Below are 20,683 nucleotides of genomic sequence, written 5' to 3' on the forward strand. Positions count from 1 at the left end.
AGGATTTTATCTCTATTAGACAGACTCTTTTTAGATCTAGTTCATGGTTCCAACTTGTCAAGGTCCTTTGGGATTCTGATAGTCAGTGAGCTTCAAAGCCAAGTCTTCCAATAATAAGCACATTTGACCATCACGCCATTGTTATATCATAATTCTCCATGTGCATGTGAGGAATGGAGGCCTAAGAGGGATAACTGCTTGCACAAGGGCCTACAGCCAGGGGAGGGTGTATCAGAGCCAGCACTACACCTGAGTCTTCTGACTCTCAGGCTAATGTTCTTCCTGTGGCACCATGTTCTCTCACGACAATTTTGATCATATGGTAGAACTTACAGGTAGAAGTCCTAGAAACTATATAACAGAAACCTGCCCTTGGAGTAGTGCATGCATCAACATTTTGCAATCAATTCTTCTGACAGCACTAGAATTGGTATTATTGTTCTTATTTTACAGATGAGAGAATCAGGCAGTTTAAATATTTTTATTCCATGTCAGAGAGCAAAGTGGATGCTCATATCCAGAAAAGAATTAGGTTAGAAAGCTTCCCTTCCTGGGATTCTTAAAACATCTTTGGGAACACTTCTTCGGAAGATCTAGAAAGGTGGCTGAGTAATCCATCAGCCATTATTAAAATGGGAGGACCTCAAGGTCTGGCGGAGATACTAGTCTTAATAATGTGCAAAAATTCCAAGGTGAAGCTGATTTTCAAAGAGATACATAATAAGAAAGCATCTAAGTACTTGTGGTCTGATTAAAATTCTGAGTCTATTTCTCTACATTTAGAAATAGAGAAATGGAGAAAATTTTCAGGAAAAAAGAAAACATCATTCTTTTTCCCATTATTTGTTCTGTTTAATTAAGCCCTTGGTTAACATAAACCAGGTTTACATTATTCTCATTGAAGAGCTTTGAAGAGGTCTTTTAATACCAAAGCTGCCACCTTGCTTCAAGTATAAACCAGCAAGTTCTTAGACACCACTTCCACTTTGAATTAGAACGAGAGAATTTAAGAGCAAGAGGGGTCCTTCAAAACCGACTCCAGTGCATGCTACTATCCTCCTCTTCTTAAAGCTGAGGAGCCAAGGTTCAGAGGCATGAAGTGGCTTCGTCAAAGTCATCCATTAGGTTTTGGCCAGTGCTTGGCTTAAGAAGAGGGGTCTTGTGCAGGCCGGGCGCAGTGGCTCACGCCTGTAATCCCAGCACTTTGGGAAGCCGAGGCGGGTGGATCACGAGGTCAGGAGATGGAGACCATCCTGGCTAACACGGTGAAACCCCGTCTCTACTAAAAATATAAAAACAAAATTAGCCAGGTGTGGTGGTGGTGGGCACCTGTAGTCCCGGCTACTTGGGAGGCTGAGGCGAGAGAAGGGCGTGAACCCAGGAAGCGGAGCTTGCAGTGAGCAGAGATTGTGCCAATGCACTCCAGCCTGGGTGACAGAGCGAGACTCAGACTCCGTCTCCAAAAAAAAAAAAAAAAGAACAGGGGTCTGGTGCGCTCCCTACCCAGTGCTCTTTCATTTCTCTGCCTCGTGATGCTCTATTGCCTTCTGGCTGAGAAAGCTCCATAGTAAGGGCTTTCCAGGATGACTTAGTTATTTTCTTTGGAGATACTGAGAACGTTAAAAGAAGTCCTTTTTAAAACGTAAGGATAAAAACACCACTTAAAAGCTGATATAAGTGATTTTAGGGTTATTCATTATTTGAGAATAGTCATGCCATGTGATACGTTCATTGACATGAATAAGCAAGAATTGACTGGTTAACTTGGGCTGCCTAAGAGGAAACATACAGTAGAAAGTCCAGGGGCTTTGGAATTACACTTGGTTGCAAATTCTAGATTTGACATGTTCTTTCTTATAGGTTTGGCCAAGCTACACAAACCTCTCTGAACTTAACTTTCCTCACTATAAAATTGAAGATAATAACATTTTCCCTCGTTGTATTAAATGAAGATTAAATGAATTGGTAGATGTGTGAGTAACTAGCCTAAACCCTGGCCCATATCTGGCATATAATAAATGTCTCTTCTTTTTTTTCCATTCTAGAATTTGCTACTTCTTCAAATGTATTCTCTCAATAAATATGTATAGTACTTGTGTTAGGTGTGGATAAGGAGGTAAATGACAGAGTATGTGCTCTCATAGAGACCTTTTTTTTTTTTTTTTTTGAGATGGAGTCTCGCTCTGTTGCCCGGGCTGGAGTGCAGTGGCACAATCTTGGCTCACTGCTACTTCCGCATTCCGGGTTCAAGCTACAGAGAACATTTTTAAAAGGGGAAGATAAGCATTAAATAAGCAATTAAGATGGAGTGTTATGAGTGCTTAGCTAAGGAAATTCAGGAGGCCCAGGGGGATCAAGCTGGAAGACCTAGTTTAGGGGATCAAGGAAGGCCTCCGGAAGGTGATGGTGTTTCACTTGAATCCTAAAGGATATATAAGACTTAGACAGATTAGAGGGGGTGAAAGTGGGGAAGGGAAGTCACAATTATCCCAAACAGAGGCAGCAATCAAGTGTGAAAATGCTGAAGGGAGAGAGTTCAACAAATGTAAAGCGAGAGGGAGAGTGGCAACTGATGAAGCTGGAGAGTGGGCAGGGGATATGCCGTCGGCGGCTTACAAGCCGTGATAATGATTTAGGAAGTTGATTTCAAAGGCAATGGAGGATCATTGGAGAGCTTTGAGTTTGAGTAATATGATTTTTGCCATTAAAATTAGAAGGGTTTTAATATTAGCTCTCTGGAAAGGTATAGATAAAGGCTGCTATTCAAATAGGCTGATAGGATTGCTTTAGGAAGTATCCTCATCCTTCATTCACGGAATTCAGGGATGGATGTCCTTCTGCTGGAAAGTGGCAGAAATTTAGCCATTGTGCTCGACCACAAGAGGGAGCTAGTGGTCTTCCACGAGCCTGTAATTTTCCTCTGGCCCATTGTCTCCTGACAACATGGTGGCACTGGCAGTTGGCTCAACTGTTTGGCCATTTTCCAGTGACAAGACCGTTATGGCAGTTGGTGGTTGGTAAATTCAGTCCCTGCTCTCTGTGCCCAACCATATGGCCAGAACTTACTGGCACTCCTAGGCCTGGAGCCTCCAGCCAGCTCAGAACAAAGACAGTCTGAAAAGGCCTCTCCTCGTCGCCATCGCAATCACTTGAGCATTTATGCTCAAAACAGCTCTCTTACAGGAAAACGTTTGTGTTCCTCCAGAATGTGAAGGAAGGTTCATGGTTTTTAAAATTCATGAATTGCGTGGAATGGAACGTTCCTTCTCTGAATACAGGAAAGAAACAGAGAGGCAGTGTCTTTATGACACCCAAGCTGTGGGTCATCTCAGGCGGGAAAAATCTAGTCAAGCCAATTATTTGGCATGGTGTGGGCCTCCTTTCCTCCCATCCCGGGAAAAGGTTGTGAGGGTTTTTTTTTCACGTTTTAACTCGTTGCCTTGGATTCACTTGAAAGTACTCAGGCTTAGGCAATTAGCTAAAGAAGTCTACTCTTTTCTATTTAAAATTATTTGACGACAATGATTCTGGCTGGGTATATGATCAAAGTAAAATCTAATTAAAAGGTTCAGGTGAACTGCTTTGCTTTGGTTGGTTTAAATACAGCCATAAGGATAGGATAGACCAAATTAAGGACGGTTAAAGTTAATTCCACATTTCCCTTTATATCTTCTGTCCTATCTCATTGGGCCCATTTCTCCCTGTCTTCTGGGTGCCCCATACCCTTATGCTCAAAATCAGTCCTAAGTTCACCACCGAAGCATTTTCAACGGCCTTTCCTTCCCTGCTAGCTCTCCTTCCTACACTTTTCAATAACACCTTAGAATGTGAGTTGGAAACAAAGAATTTGGTTAAACTGATTTTAATAGACTCTAGAGTGTGAATACGTGAACACCCATCACATTCTCGTAGCTCCTTGACCCTTTGGGGTGGAGGGGTGTTGTGTTTTAAAAGAAGATATTGATACCTCAAATGAATACTTGGTGGTGACATTTTAGATGTGAAGCATAACGTGATTTTTGCACTATATTATGTAAAAGAAATACTTTGGCAGTCAGTGGAGTAGGGTGAGTTGGAGCAGAGCTTTGCAGCACTGCAAGCAAGTAGTCATCCACTTTTTCAGATGACCTTTTCAGAGTCTCAACTTCTGTCCATCCAAGTGAGCAAGTCAGGGTGATAAGATGCAATGCAAGGTTTTTATTATGTTTGATTTTATCTTTCTTTTCTTTTTTTTTTTTTTTTTTTTTTTGAGATGGAGTCTCACTCTGTCACCCAGGCTGGAGTGCAGTGGCATGATCTTGGCTGACTGCAACCTCCACCTCCCAGGTTCAAGCGATTCTCCTGCCTCAGCCCCTGAGTAGCTGGGACTATAGGCACCCGCCACCATGCCAGGCTAATTTTTTATACTTTTAGTAGAGTTGGGGTTTTACCATATTGGCCAGGCTAGTCTCAAACTCCTGACCTCATGATCCACCTGCCTCGGCCTCCCAAAGTGATTACAGGCATGAGCCACCGCACCCAGCCTGATTTGATCTTTCTAATTTGCATATGAACTTTCTCATATCTTACGCCATGCATGTGATCTTTTGCATGGTATAAGCCATCTCTATTCCAACTACCTTTCTCCGCCCACACATAACACTTCGCAGTATGTCTGTGGAAACTGGAAGTACTGTTTTCTGATAATATCTGATGACCTACACCAGGAACAGGATCCTCTGAACAAAGAAATTTCTGTCTTACAAAGAAATTGTCTTGAAAGAGCATGGACTTTTTTCATAAGTTAAAAATATCCAATTTCTTTTCACTCCAAAATAAAAATCACTGTGTAGTTTTCTTATTTTAAAAGCCACAAATGCCAGGTGCAGTAGCAGACACCTGTAGTTCTGGCTACTTGGGAGGCTGAGGCAAGAGGATTGCTTGAGCCCAGGAGTTGAAGGCTGTAGTGTGCTATGATTGCACCTGTGAATAGCCGCTGTGCTTCAGCCTGGTCAATAGGGCAACATAGCAAGACCCTGTCTCTTAAAAAAAAAAAAAAAAAAAGGCAACACATGATGACAGCATGAATACATAATATATATATATATAAAAAGTGTAATAAAAATATAAAGAAGAAAATAAAAAGATAAGCATGATCTCATCTTTCGAAAATAATCACTGTTACAGTATTAACATTTTGGAACATAATGTTTGAGATATTTTTCTATGCCTACGTAGACATTTTGAGCCTCAGCAATATTGCATTATGGATATTGTTTTGTAACCTGACTTTATTCACTACTTACATATTGTGAGCATCATTTATACCATAATTTTAATTGGTAGCATAGAATTCCTTTAACTGAAAATATTATCATTTATTTAAGCAATTTAACCAATTTCCTATTAATGAAACTGTTCACACTTAAAAATGGCCAAATATTGTACCTTAAGACTTATCCTCACCCAAGGTATGCTACACACTGTTTCTGAAGAAGGAATTTTCTAATGTAAACTAAGAATATCCAGTTTTTCAGAATTAATTTCAAAGAGATGACCAAAGGTCTACAGAGATTTGGGGAGGGATTAGTTGTTCTGTTTGTTAATAGTTCTTCAGTAGACTCAGGGATATATCTGAAGATCAAATGAAAATTATTAAGTATTTCCACTTTTAGAATGAGACCCTTGGTATTCAGCTTAAGGACAGGCTTTGTGACTTGACCACACATTTTGCATAAATGGTATATGCTTTTAATATTTATTAGATAAGTCTCTATAGGGATTATATGCTACCTACTGTTGAACCAAGGCTACCAAAGGGAAATTTAGGCCAAAGATTGCGAACTCTTGAAATCTCTTTTGTAATATTGGACTAGGAGTCCCACCCTGCTTCCTCATAACTGGAAACACTCTTGGAGCCTAGCATGAATTGTTCCAAGAAGTTGTAACCCAGCTCATTAACTTCAACAGCCATCCAGCTCTTGTGGGATTATTTAGCTGGTACTAAGGGTTGATCAATGATCGTAGCATATTTGTATGCATGTATTTTCAGACAAGACAAATGAAATGAAATTTCTATGGGTAGAGCAAAGACGTGAACCAGTGTACTTAGAAATGTTGCTGAGTGCCTATCTGTTGAAAATTGACAGAGGTGGAGAGAATCCAGTTCTGGATGCCAGCTACACAGATTCTAGGAAACAGCTCTTGGACAGGACTCTTGTTGCTGCAATATGTATTGCAGAATTTCTACACTGAAATTTGTGTTTAATTTATAAGTATCTTAAATATGTTTGAAGTTTAATTGCTTTTTTTAAAAAAGCAAGTTAATTTTAATCACTTATCCTAATGATTCCCAGTTTTTTGGTGTTAAAACAACCAAGTTATTGAAAACCTTCTTTGCTTCTTCTGAGTCTCTGTCACCCAGGAGTGCAGTGGTGCCATCTCGGCTCACTGCAACCTCTGCCTCAGGGATTCAAGCAATTCTACTACCTCAGCCTCTCAACTAGCTGGGACTACAGACATGTGCCACCACACCTGGCTAATTTTTGTATTTTTAGTAGAAACGGGGTTTTACCATGTTGGCCAGGCTGGTCTTGAACTCCTGACCTCAAGTGACCCACCCACCTGGGCCTCCCAAAGTGCTGAGATTACATGTGTGAGCCACTGCACCCAGCCAGCTTATTCTTAATTATTGGTTTTTGATCACTTCTATTTTTGGTGGTTTCCTAAGTCAAAGCTGTCTCTTGGGCCTAATGGAACTGATCTCCAATTCACAGAGTAAATAATGGACCAGTGTTCACTTCTCTCCTCTCTTCTCTTTTCCTCTCTTTTTCTTCTGCCTCTATCTTCTCTTTGATTGCCAGCATTTCTCCCTTGCTACCTTCTTCATCTCTCTCCTTCCTCCCTCTAACTCCTCAAATTCTACCTCATTCTGATCCAGGCTCCTTGAAATTAGGCATTTTGAGTGCCTCCCCCATTGTTCTCCAACATGATAGCAGGGTTCTCTGGCAAGCTCTCTAGGTCCTGCAGAGTTTGCTCTATTTGTGGAATGAAATGATGCACCAAAAGCTGGGCCCCTAGTTCCTTTGTGCTTTTCCATGCATCCTCCTCTTTGATGGGGCGTTACCTGAGGGTGCAAAAATGTTTTTGACCACAAGAATAATATCCAGGCATTGCCGCATAAGGTAAGATCCCTTTGCCACTGGAGTCCTTGAAGGCAGCAAACACATGACCATGAGCAACTTTGAGGGAAATTCATCATAAAATGCCTGTTTTTGAGTGCTGTTTGAAAAATAAGCCGTTGCTAGAGGATTTTAATAAAACTGGCCCCATGCCGAGATGGAAAGCGTGTGGTCATCAACTACAAAGGGAGCTTCAGCTGAGATGGCTCATTTTGGGATGAAAATTGTCTTCCTGTTTTCTTACTACATCAATGATACAGCAATTTCTTTTATAATTTCCAGTTGTGCACAAGCCAGTCAGCAAAAAGAATGAGAGTTTCCTTCCTAGCTGAGAGAATATTCTTTTAAAAGAAAGGAAAGTAGGTAAAAAGAGAGAAGGAAAGAAGTAAGGAAAAAAATCCATAGCAAAAATGCATTTTAAAAAATCTCCCCCTTTCCACTGGTTTCAGGGAAAAGAGACTAATTTGATACACAATGGCCAGTCCTGGGTTTTGTCTCGACAGCTGCCTCCCCAGGCATGTGTGGCTCTTGCGGGGAGCTGGTGAGCACCCTTTAGTGATCCAATATTTTGTAAGTAGATTTATCCCTCTTTGCTGACCATTTATTTTTTGCTAATCTAGGGAAAGGATATCAATTAATCATTGGAATTTCATTTAGATTTTTCTCATTAAACTGCTTGCATATTTTATTTCTTTTGGATGAGGAGAAGGGAGATAACATTCCAAACTTGCAAAAACAACATACAAACTTCAAAGATTAGAAGGTCCTTCCCTTTACCATTGGGGAAAGAGCTTCAGATTAGGCTGTAGATTTTCTACTGATCTGCAACCAAATTTAGGGTTTTAAGATGTAATAAAATGATCATGTTACAACAAGGTAAGGAAAGGTGGTTAGGAGCCTTCACTGACTTTTAATGCCGACTCTTCCCTTTATATTTGCGAGGTCAGAGCAAGGTCAAATCAGAACTGCTTATGGACTGGCTAGGGTAGAAATGTGGAGACCCAAAAGCTTGGGCTTCTACTTAGATTCTGTTCCAGGATTGATCTTGGCATCTCAGGCGAGTAACAGAGAGAAGTGGTTAATACACCACAGCCTTGTAAATCTAAATCTCCTTGCATGCAGAACACTATTGATTAGAGAATGGAAGGGAATGGGGTCAACCCTATTGTATTTATATGAACTGTTGTCTTAGATGGGGTTCCACAGGAAAGGGAACAGCATCTTTAGGGGAGTAAGAGAAGCAAGATTGGTCAGAAGGAGAAGGAGTTTAACTTTAATGCAATTGCAAGAGATATTTCAGCCAATCTCACAGGGACCTTTGGAACTGAGGTGTCCCATCAGAGGAGTCCCTTCTTGAGACAAGGAGGTCAGTCTTTGGTACTGCCTTACATCCACCAGTCATTACATTAAGGCTGCCTAGAGAAAAAAGTGAAACTGCTCCTTTCTACAGAGTACAGTTTCCAAAGAGGGACAGCTGGCAGCTGGCAGCAGTAACACTCCCAGGAATGAGTGCATCGGCCCTAAAGTAGGGACCAAAGGTGTTCCACAGCATCCAATAACAATAGTGTTGAGTTTCGTGTGTACTCTTGACTGATGCTGCAAAGTGTGGCCTGTTTCAGAAAGAAAATGTCAAGGCTAGGACAAAGGCATTGGGACAATGCAAGAATGAGGTCAAGGCTATTTGGAGGCTGGCTATTGTGGAAATAATGCCATCAGATATTCCTGTTTCCTCTTGTCATGTGCCTCCCTGAGCAGCCAGCTCCTCTACCTCAGTGGCATCATTCCCAAATGCACATGGCTAGGAAACGCCTACTCCCGAGTGAACAACTCTTTCTGCAGCACCCTTCAAGGTGTCTGTGCCTCAACCCACTCAACACAACTCTTTCTGTGTCAGGAAAAGGCAGCCTAACACAATTTTAAGAACATAAGCTTTGGAATAAAAGAGGATTGGTTCAAACGTTAACCCTGAAACTTATTAATGGTCCTTTGCCATGAGCAAAGGACTGGACATCTCTCATCCTCAATTTTTTCTTTTATAAAATGGGTCCGATAATATCAGCTCATCGAGTTAAGGTGAGGAATAAATGAGATAATCCTCGGAAAAGGCTAAAGTGGCGAAGTAAATGCAAAGGGCTTAAGGTATGTTAGCAGTTATTGAAACGACAGCAAATTAATATTACTAGTAATATTTGTATTAGCATTACTGGCCATCAGTCACATCTGTCTGAGCTGGTGGGGATGATTTTCCAGGTACAGAAAGCAAGTGGACTTTGGCTGGGAGGGTTTCAATCTCTGAGATGGATCATGTTTTTCTCCTAATGACCAAACGTAGTCAGTCGCATGCTGTTTTGTTGCTGCTCCTCTTCACATGTGGAAAACATGCTAAGACACAGAGCGCGTTGATGTTAAACTGACTAAAAGCCACAGGTGGGCCAGGCGGTTAGGTGATGATTCCAATCCTTCTCAGCCTGCTGCCTCACCAGAACAAATAGCATGGTTTGCATAAAACCTGTGCCCTCATTGAGTAAAAACAGCAGAGGGAAATGACGACTTCAATAGGAGATGGGGAATACCTTAGGTGGGCTTCAATTTGTGTAATTTTTTTTTTTTTTTTGCAAATCCTGACATTCCAGTAAAATGCTTAAAATATACGTATATATAAACACACTTGTAAATATATACAGAAAATAAATGTATATATAAGTATATACAGAAAATACATTTGTATGTTATATACTTAACATTCATCTCAGCATAGAACAAAGGAAGAATACATATATTGGTGCCCGCTTTTATTTAACATCAAGATTAATTATTTTTCAAGGTAAATATTAACTAAAGTGGAGACCGGGGCAGTGTGTACCTCTCAGTTCAATAATTCTTGATGTTAACTTCAGCAGAAATCAATGTCTGTTTATTGTACTCCCAAGAGCCAATGCAGGCAATGCTACCATTTTAAATACATTTTAGTTCTAAAATTAAATTAAAATCCAGGTCTTGGATCTCACGGGTACTGTATACTCCCAAGTTCTTTCTACAAAATATTAAATAAAACATTTACTGGGTCTGTTGCCCCTGTCAACAGTCAGAAGCTATTATTCCTCTGCAGATGAGAGGGAATCACTTAAAGGTGGTAGGAGGTGGGCAGTAGCTCACCAAGGGGTCAGCTGAAAGATTGTAGGATTTAGTCTCATTACAGTAGAAACAGCATGCAGAAGCCTGTCCTGCTCTTTGCTGTGAAGGAAGGTAAGCAGCTGTTTCTAAGGCCAGTGATTCCAAAAGCAGTTTGGGTGAATCCACTAGGTGAAGGCAGTAAGGTAAAGAGAGAAGATCTGATGAGCCATATGCCAGTTCCAGCCACTCAAGCAATGGGGCCAGGAAGCAGGAAGTGCTCAGGGAGATTCACACGCGCACATCTCGGTGTATGCAGAGCGGTGGGCGTTCCTGAACGTTTAGGGTTTGGGACATACTGGAACAACTGCAGCAATTGACTTAACTGCAAGAAGCCACTTTCGACCCCAGGAGAGTAGTAAACCTGGATGAGCAACAAACCAGAATGAGGGACTTGGAACCTCCCTTTCAGGAAACTTTGCAAGCCTCTGCCTCTACAAGCCACCTTGGTCCTACCAGTTGGGATTGTTGAGGATGGGACTGGTGAGGAGTGTTAAGGGATTAGGAACCCAGCCACATCTTGAACTACAGCCAGCCTCAAAGTCTTGGAGTGGAAGAGTGGAGGCAGCAGCAGTGGTAGCCCACACTGAGTTCTATAAGATGACTCTGGTCATTACTAAGATTTTACATCTTACAGGGACCTTTTACACACCTCATCTGCTTACCATATAGGTTATCTGTTGCCAGTCAGACTGTAACCTGGACACATATCATGTACACACATAAACACATATGTGCACACATACACACATGTGTGCCCATTCCTCTGGAGCATTTGTAGAAAGACTACTGTACAAGGCATGCCAAGGCCATGTGAATGTGGTGCACAGACTGCAAAACTCCCATCTAAATAGGGAGATGGTAAGAATTACGAAGGCCAGTGTTTTCTCTTCTTGGGCCCTGGTGTATCCCCAGCAACTAGAAATGTGCTGGAACATAGTAGGTACACAAAAATGCTTGTTTAATTCACCACTCCTAACATCACCACCAATTATACTACCAGCAAAAGCTATACCATGAAATGAGAAAATTTCACTGGACAATGAACATTTCAGTTTGTGAAGGTACTTGGCACATTGCTTGGTACCTGATAATTATTGAATAAATTTATCAACTTTGTATTAGTCTCTTTTTTTTTTGTAAATTACAAAAGTGATACTAGGCCATGGTTAAAAAAAAATCGAGCATTAAAACGAGTATACAAAAAAAAAGTAGAATTCCTTGTTACTCTGGCGACCAGTCTCACTTTCTAGCAGCAACTAGTATTTACAGTTTATGCAGCCTTCTGGAAATTTTCTTTGCATATATACACACATACACATATATACATATGGATATGTACATACACACACATATACATACACACAAATGGGAACATACTGTACACACTGTTCTGCCCTTGTCCTTGCTTTTCTCATCTTGGGCATCTGTTCTTATCAGATCATACAGACCTATCTTATTTTTTAAAAAACAAAGGCATAATATCCATAATATCCTATAATGTAGATGTAATATAACTTGTTTAATGACCCTCTAATGGTGGAAATTTGCATTGTTCGTTTGCCATTTCAAACAATTTAACAGCAAACATCTTTGTCCGCTTCAGAGGCACCATTGACACAGATTCAATGGGAATGGTGCCTCCTGACACTGTGCAATGTGGTGGCCCTGATCCCTGTATTAGGTTCTTTGACCATGTCCAGGTATTTCTGTAGGATAAATTCCTAGAAGGCCACTAGTTGGATCAAAGGCATATGCTCAATGTAAATTTTGATACCTAATCCCCAAAAAGTTGAAAGTTGAATGATGTTCACGTGAGTCAATGAGTCATTTGAGGAGTTTTCTAGAGAAACAGAACCAATAGAAGACACATACACATGCACACACACACACACACACACACACACACACACACAGGAATTAGTTCACATTATTCTGGAGGCTGAAAAGTCCCAAGATCTACAGTCAGCAAGCTGGAAACCCAGGAGAGTTTATGGGATAAAGTCTGAGTCTGGAGGCCTGAGAAGCAGGAGAGCGATCGTGTAAAATCTAGTCCAAACTGAAGGCAAGAGAAGACTGATTTCCCAGCTTGAAGACAGTCAGAGAGGGGATTCTTCCTTACTCAGGCTGTGGTTCTATTAAAGCTTCCAGGGGATTGGATGAGGCCCACCCACACTTGGGAGGGGCAATCTGCTTTATTCAATCTACTGATTCAAATGTTAATTACATCCAGAAACACCTTCACAGACACAACCAGAATAAAGGTTAACCAAACTTCTGGGCACCTTGTAACCCAGTCAAGTTGATACAAATTTAAAGATCACAGGGTTATTCCCCAAAGATTTTAAATAAGAACAAATTCCACTCATTTTTAAATGCAACTTGAAACTAAAATAAAACTTTTGTTTCAGTTCTGTTTGTGTAAGTAAACTCACTAATATTCAATGATTTGTACATGCTAGATTTCAATTTTAGATTTCTAGTCTTTGGAAACAGTAAGATTTTGTACCAGTCAATATATTCCACCTTTTGAAACACTTACTAAAATATTTTGAAAATGCCAATTCCAGCTCCTGGTATAATGCTCTCACCTGAAAGTCCAATTTAACCTTTTTACATGTGTAATCTTGCAAACATTGGTGGGCATTTTACATCCAAAAGGCTTTGTAATCAAACCTTTAGAGATTTTCTTACTGATGTTTTTCAGCTTTTGGTTCATTAGCAAATTCCAAATTCATTCTTGATTATCTTTGTTGCTCTAATAGTCATGCGATTTCATTTATAAATGAAACAAGCGGTCTTTGATCACATACTCTTTGTAAAATCTGATGCACTCTGTTGAATCTGCTGTGTTCCCTTTGTATTTTAAAAGCAATAGCTGCAATAGAGACAGCTTGACCTTACCGTGAGAAATAGCATTTTATCATGAAACTTGGCAAAGCCTTCAATTTCCTCCCATCTAATATCTGTCAGTCATTCCCATTGTCCAGGAAACATTTTCTCTGCTCTCCATGTGAAAGTTGTTATCTCTGGTGGCAGATACAACTTTTCTGAGGCCAGATCATTCTCATACCACGGCTCAATCATATTGCTTTGTCGGATCCCTGTGGAAAACCAATCAAGTTCTTTAAAGTGTAGCTGGAGAGTTAGTGATGCAAAAGAAAGACACTGGATCACTTGCACATACCAGTCCCCAGTCCCCCTAAATTGTGGGCCAGTCTCTCTGGCTCTGCTGCTGAACTCAGTGTGAATACAATAGCGACTGAAATGAAAGAAAGAGGTCCTGTTTACCAAATCATATTGTTGAGGTGGAAGGAACTTTGTCTAATTATAACCCATCATTATAAGGAAAAGAAAGGTAAAGCAAAGAGAGTCAACTTGGATTGACTTGGCCAAGACCACTCAGCTCATTAGTGTTAGAGCTGGGGCTGGAAAATATATTTTTTGACTAACTAATTTTACTGATGTATAATTTTTGTACCATAGAACACACAGAACTGAAGTGCCCAGTTGATACATTTTGACAAATATGTATATCTATGTAACCATACCCAACGCATGCTAATCAAGATATAGAACATTTCATTGCCCCCAGAACTTTCCCACATGCCCCTTTCTAGTTAGAAAGCAGGTATTTGATTCCTGATCCAGTGTTTTGCCACCACTGACTCTTTCATCATTGTATAGGTGCAATGCTCAGTTGGTGAAAAGGGTCTATGGCTGGAAGCAGGGTGTATAGGCTCTCATTCCAGCTGCTGCCCAATTAACTATATGACATTAGCCAAGAGGTTTGCTGAGTTAGTGTCCCTAGCTGTTAAAAGATGGGGTATGAGTAAGAAGCCAGATTCTAAAGGTGATAAAGCTTGTCTTTGACTCTTCCTTCCCCTCTTTTCTGAGATCCTTCTTACAGTTCCTGGGCTATGAGGTGTCACTAGGAGAGTAGCACCCATTTCATTCTTTACCTGATTTTGAGCTAGCTATGTACCGTGTCAAAGGAAACTTGTCTATTTCATGCCAAGTTATTGTTCCTAGAAGTGCTTGTATTTAATAATCATAGTGATACCTATAGTTTATTGGGCACCTACAAGATATCAGCCATGTGCTTACCCCTCTATATGCATTGCCTAAATGAGCCCTGCCTTGCAGGAGCCCTGTAAGTTTATACAAAGCCAATCTGAGGCTCAAGGAGGTTAAGTTGCTTGCAGATAGTCACACAGCCGCTAAGTGGCAGAGTTTGCTTTGGGACCCAGATGTGCCCAACTCCAAATCCAGGACACTTTCCAACTCTACTACTTTGACTCAGGGAACTCTCTTTCTTTTTTCTTTTTCTTTTTTTTTTTTCGAGATGGAGTCTCGCTCTGTCACCCAGGCTAAGAGTGCAGTGGTGTGATCTCGGCTCACTGCAACCTCCACCTCCCGGGTTCAAGCCTCCAGGGTTCAAGCAATTCTCCCACTTCAGCCTCCCGAGTACCTGGGACTACAGGCACCCGCCACCACGCCTGGGTAATTTTTGGTATTTTTAGTAGAGATGGGGTTTCGCCGTGTTAGCCAGGATGGTCTCGATCTCCTGACCTAGTGATCCGCCCACCTCGGCCTCCCAAAGTGTTGGGATTACAGGCATGAGCCACCATGCCCGGCTACTCAGGGAACTCTTAAAGGTGACAGTAGTTTATTCCAAAGGAATGACTCTTTGAGGGTGGAATTTGGGGTAGCATGTTTTCCTAGAGGGAGAGTGTCATCTGATCAAGGAGCTCAGGGACACTTATGCATCACTCCAGTGCTGCCAATGGGGTTATTCTCCTGATCCCAGGACCGCAGTGAGAGGCTCGAGAAAGCCCCTTGAATAGTGCACTGTTCCATGTGAGTGCGGCTGTGCTAAACTGTGCCTGGGACAATCCCGTGCACTGAGGTTTTGACCTGAATAAGATGGGACACATGGATTCTGGAGGGTAAGCAGTTATTATTGTAGGGAATATAGTCTATAGAAAGTGAGATCCTGGGATGTAGTGTATAATTCTTGGTTAAATATAGCAAAAGAAAAGAAATAATCACCCACTCACTCAAGGAGGTGACTCTGGCTAGGGACCCCATGCCTGCTAACAGGGTGTTTATACCCTCATATGGCATGAAGAGAGGTGTCCTGTTTCAAGAGTGCGAACTAAATCTCATTCAAACACACAAAAAGGTCTCAGGAAGTTTGGCTGGAGAAAGTACTCAGTTTCAGATGGGGAGTCTAATTTCATGTGCCTTTGCCTGCCATTGTCCGATTTGCAAGTTGAGCATAACACTCTTTTTTAAAAAGCCCTCTTGGCTATCAAGAATTTTCCTGCAGTTGGGCGGGCGCGGTGGCTCACGCCTGTAATCCCAGCACTTTGGGAGGCTGAGGCAGGCGGATCACGAGGTCAGGAGATAGAGACCATCCTGGCTAACACGGTGAGACCCTGTCTCTACTGAAAATACAAAAAAAAAAAAATAGCCGGGTGTGGCGGCGGGCGCCTGTAGTCCCAGCTGCTGGGGAGGCTGAGGCAGGAGAATGGCCTGAACCTGGGAGACTGAGCTTGCAGTGAGCCGAGGTCGCGCCACTGCACTCCAGCCTGGGCGACAGATTTCCTGCAGTTCTTCAGAGGAGACTGTGGGAAACAAAAGCAAATCAAGAGCTACAGGCACCGAATTAAGTTCAACACATATAATTCAGAACATACATCTTTGTGCAGCGGATAAGCGGGCCCCCAGAAAAACGACGGAGGACTGTTCTGCTGTGTGGTTTAGGGGAGGGATCTGGCTCTATCTCGAGATCATCTTAGACTCTAGCTTACTCCAGATTACGGCTCGTTTTGGGTAACTTCTTGACTTTGGACCCGCTGAGAGATACTCTTCAGTAAGGAATCAGAGTACAGTCCTTAGTTTTGCTGGCAACACACGAGTACACATGCCAGTGCCCAGAGGCAGTTCTGGAAATGCCTTACTCATTTCTTGGCTGGGCTGAGTCCAGAGACAGTCCCTGGCCCTGAACTTTGGAATCCTGAGGCTCAATGGACTTGATTAGTTTTGCTGCTCGTTAACTCCCACAGCTCCTTCTCATAGTTTAAAGAAAGCTGCCTGAAATCAGACGACTGAGACTTCACAAAATCAGATCATATAGCAAGCAATTTCATGCACAAAAAAGACAGTGGAGTCTTTGAGGAGTTGCTGGGCTACAGACATCTGTACCCAGCCTGTGGTTTTGCCTGGCTGGTAGGGTACAGAAGTCGGCTTACTTTTGCCTCAAGTTTTAGCCTTTAACGGCACAGGGATGTCAAGAGAGGGAACTTCTCAGAGTCTGAGAGCAACAGAAATTTCGGTCAAGTTGTATTGTTCACCCAGGAATCCAAAGACACGGCTGAGTCTTGAGAGGTGGCCACCATACCCCAGGCTGAAAAAACTTTCCAGAGAGCTGACTGATCTCCTAACCAAACCAATGAGCCAAAAAACCACTGAGGTCTGGAACCCTGAAGGAGCGAGAGGACCCTATATCTTAGCCTGACAAGTGGCTACTTACACCTACTAAATGTATAGAAAACTGGATTTTTTCCATGCACCACAGGATATGGTTTTTTTTTAAAGTTCACAAATTCTCTTCATGGTTTACCTAACTATGAAGATTCATTTTTGGCCAACATCCAAGAAACTTTATTTATGACCAATTCTGTATTTTGATCTCTCCATCCAAGTATTGTTTCCAAGAGCCAGCAGCACAAAGGCACAAGGGCCAGCTGAACTGCCCATGGCCACACATAGCCCTTCAGGCCTGCGTTGGTCTTGATCATCTCCCCACTAACCAGGTCTGTGCCCACAAAAGCTGGTGATGGCCAAAGGAAGAAACCTCCCTCTACAGAAGTAGCCTAACCCAAGACAGAGTTCACTTAAACGGCCATCTCTAAAGAGCATGGTTGTTTGGTTTCCATTCTGTGCTCTCTGATCCTGGGAATCAGGGAAGGCCCTTGGGTTTACCCAAAAGATGCCCCACCATGCCTTAGTCCTCTGTATTTCTATGTCCCCATACCCTCACAGGCCAAAAGGACCCAAGGTGAATTGTGAGCTCTTTTAATTTGGAGATAAATGACTAAGGGACTCTACACAAAGGGCTCAGTGTAATTTTAGTAGTCACAGGCCAACCTCAGGTGGCTCCCTTGTTCCTGAGCCATATTCCTGCACGACTTTGAGAAAATCATTTAGCCTCCCCAAAGAGAACACAACTGGGTGTTGCCTGAGTTTTACTGATGTTGGCAGAGTTTAATACAATGACTGTATTTTTTTATGTAAAGGAGACAAAGCATGGATTGAGACAAGCTTCCTCTGTAATAACAAAAATCTCCTTTTCCATCGTAGTTGTGAGTCTGTCTTCACGAACACTGTAGCTTGTACTTACGCTGATGTTTACTTCATGAAAAGAAAGAGATTTTAGAAAATTGATCTTGCTTGTTTACTTTTTAACCAAGAGCAGCTATTAACCCTCTAGGAGTTACATCAAACTCTTTAGATCCAAAATGTAACTCAAATACAGGCACTACTAGTTTTGTATTTTTCTCCAGATTCAGAATCCTGTGTGCATTTTTTTTTAAGAAAACTGTGCATTCATTTTCTCTGAAAATGACTTCTTTGTGCTCCAGTTTTCTAGCTTAAAGATAAAATTGGATTTTTTGAAGAGGCTTAGAAACTAATTTTAAAAATCTGAGGCCCATCAGTAAGTGACAGAGAGTCCTTTGGGTATCATTTGTGCTCCCTAGTTCAAGGAAAAACAACATTTTTTTTAAAAAATGAAATCTTTCCTTATCATTTGATGTTCATCATTACCGAACTACATACTTTTTTCTCTTTTTGCCCATGAAAATTTCACTAAATCTGAACAATTAAATGGAAAATTCCTTTTCAATTACTGTGATAAATTGAGTAATAAAGAACTCTTAGAGAAAGATATTTTTGTGTTTTTAAGTGTATATTCTAAACTTTTGTAATGAACTCAAGCACTAAATATTTTATGAGATATGTAAAAGATTTCTCTTCACCCTCCCTTTTTTTTTTTTTTTTTTTGAGACACTCTGTTGCCCATGCTTGAGTGCAGTGGTGCGATTACAGTTCACTGAAGCTTCAACCTCCCAGGTTCAAGTGATCCTCCCTCCTCAGCCTCCCAGCTTATTGGGACTATAACCACACCCAGTTAATTGTTTGTTTGTTTGTTTCTTTTGAGACAGAGTCTCACTCTGTCTCCCAGGCTGGAGTGCAGTGGCCTGATCTTGGCTCACTGCAACCTCTACCTCCTGTGTTCAAGCAATTCTCCTGCCTCAGCTCCTGAGCAGCTGGGACTACAGGTGCGCACCACCAAGCCTGGCTAATTTTTGTATTTTTAGTAGAGCTGGGGTTTCACCATGTTGCCCAGGCTGTTCTTGTAGTCCTTCTGCCTGCCCTGGCCTCCCAAAGTTCTGGGATTACAGGCGTGAGCCCCTGCGCCTGGCCATTTTTGTACTTTTTGTAGAGATGGGGTTTCACCATGTTGCTCAGGCTGGTCTGGAGCTCCTGAGCTCAAGCAATCCGCTTACCTCGGCCTCCCAAAGTGCTGGGATTACAAGCATGAGCCACCATGCGCAGCCGTCCTCCAAAATCTTGATTCTTTTTTTTTTGTTTGTTTAATCTTTTTATTCTGGAAATTAAAAAAAATACAGAACAGTATGAAGAATGATAACCTATGTACCCACTACTCATTAATATTTTATTATTTTTGTTTTTAGTCTTTTTTAATTAAAAAATAAACCACTACAGATTAAAGTCCTCTTTGTTTCCCATTCTGTCTCATCTTCTTCCCAGAGACAGTTAATGTTATGAATTTAAGGTGCATTGTTCAAATATTTTTGAATACTTTGTACATGCATTGTTATGTATCCAAGGACAATATATGCTAATTTAAACATGTGTGTTTTAAATGTACGTAAGGAAGAGTTTATCCTACATAGTTTTTTGTATATATCATTTTAGAAGTTTCCTTTTTAAAATATAACATTGATTGATCCATGGATATCTCTATTAGTGAGTGAGTCTTATTTGTTTGCATTATTCGTGGTATCTGACATATCTGGACTCACGCCATTTTAGTTTGGTAGTTTTTGTTTGCTTTTTTCTGCTCTTCTCATCTTCTATTGAATTGGTCAATTTTTCTTTATTTCCTCTTCTAGATTAAAAGTTACACATTCTACTTCTGATCCTTCAATAGGTACCATTAAAATGTTATTATACACAGTTCACATTATTTTAGTTTTTATTTTTTTGAGATGGAATCTCCCTGTCACCCAGGCTGGAGTGCAGTGGTGCGATTATAGCTCACTGCAGCCTTGACTTCCTGGGCTCAAACGATTCTGCCACCTCAGACTCCCCAATAGCTGGCACCACAGGCTTGTGTCACCACACCTGGCTAATTCACATTATTTTAAAATAAATACTAAAGTTTGTTTATAGTCTCCTAAACAAGCAAGGAATTTAACACATTTGTATTTTACTCTAAACAATCTCATTCTGGCTCCTGTGTTAACTATTGTCTAGTGTTTTAGTTCTACCTTGTTTTGTTTTGTTTTGTTTTGTTTTGTTTTGTTTTGTTTTGTTTTGTTTGAGATGGAGATTGGCTCTTGTTGCCCAGGCTGGAGTGCAATGGTGCAATCTCAGCTCACAGCAACCTCCGCCTCCCAGCTTAAAGCAATTCTCCTGCCTCAGCCTCCTGAGTAGCTGGGATTACAGGCATGCACCACCACACACAGCTAATTTTTTGTATTTTCAGTAGAGACGAGGTTTCTCCATGTTGGTCAGGCTGGTCTCGAACTCCCAACCTCAGGTGATACGCCTGCCTCGGCCTCCCAAAGTGCTGGGATTACAGGCGTGAGCCACTACAGCTGGTCAGTTTTTTATTAGTAGTAGTTCATGTATTTTCACCAGATTTTTCCTCCCTTTTCTCACCATTGTTCTTGAATTCCATCTTTCATCCTGGCTTTTTCTTTTTTGTTAAAAATCTTACTTTTGGTAGCTTTTTGGTGAGAGTCAGTTAACTCTCTTGGACTTTGGATGTATTAAAAATGTATGCTGGTCATGCGTGGTGATTCACGCCTGTCATCCCAGCACTTTGGGAGGCCAAGGCGAGTGGATCACTTGACATCAGGAGTTCGAGACCAGCCTGGGCAACATGGCGAAACCCCATCTCTACCAAAAACATATGTTTAAAAGAATTAGCCAGGTGTGCTGGCACATACCTGTAGTGCTAGTATGTATACCTTCAGCTACTCAGGAGGCTGAAATGAACGAATCGCTTGGGCCAGGAGGCAGAGGTTGTGGTG

Source organism: Pan paniscus, chromosome 11 (assembly GCF_029289425.2).
Source record: "Pan paniscus chromosome 11, NHGRI_mPanPan1-v2.0_pri, whole genome shotgun sequence".
NCBI classification, from domain to species: domain Eukaryota; kingdom Metazoa; phylum Chordata; class Mammalia; order Primates; family Hominidae; genus Pan; species Pan paniscus.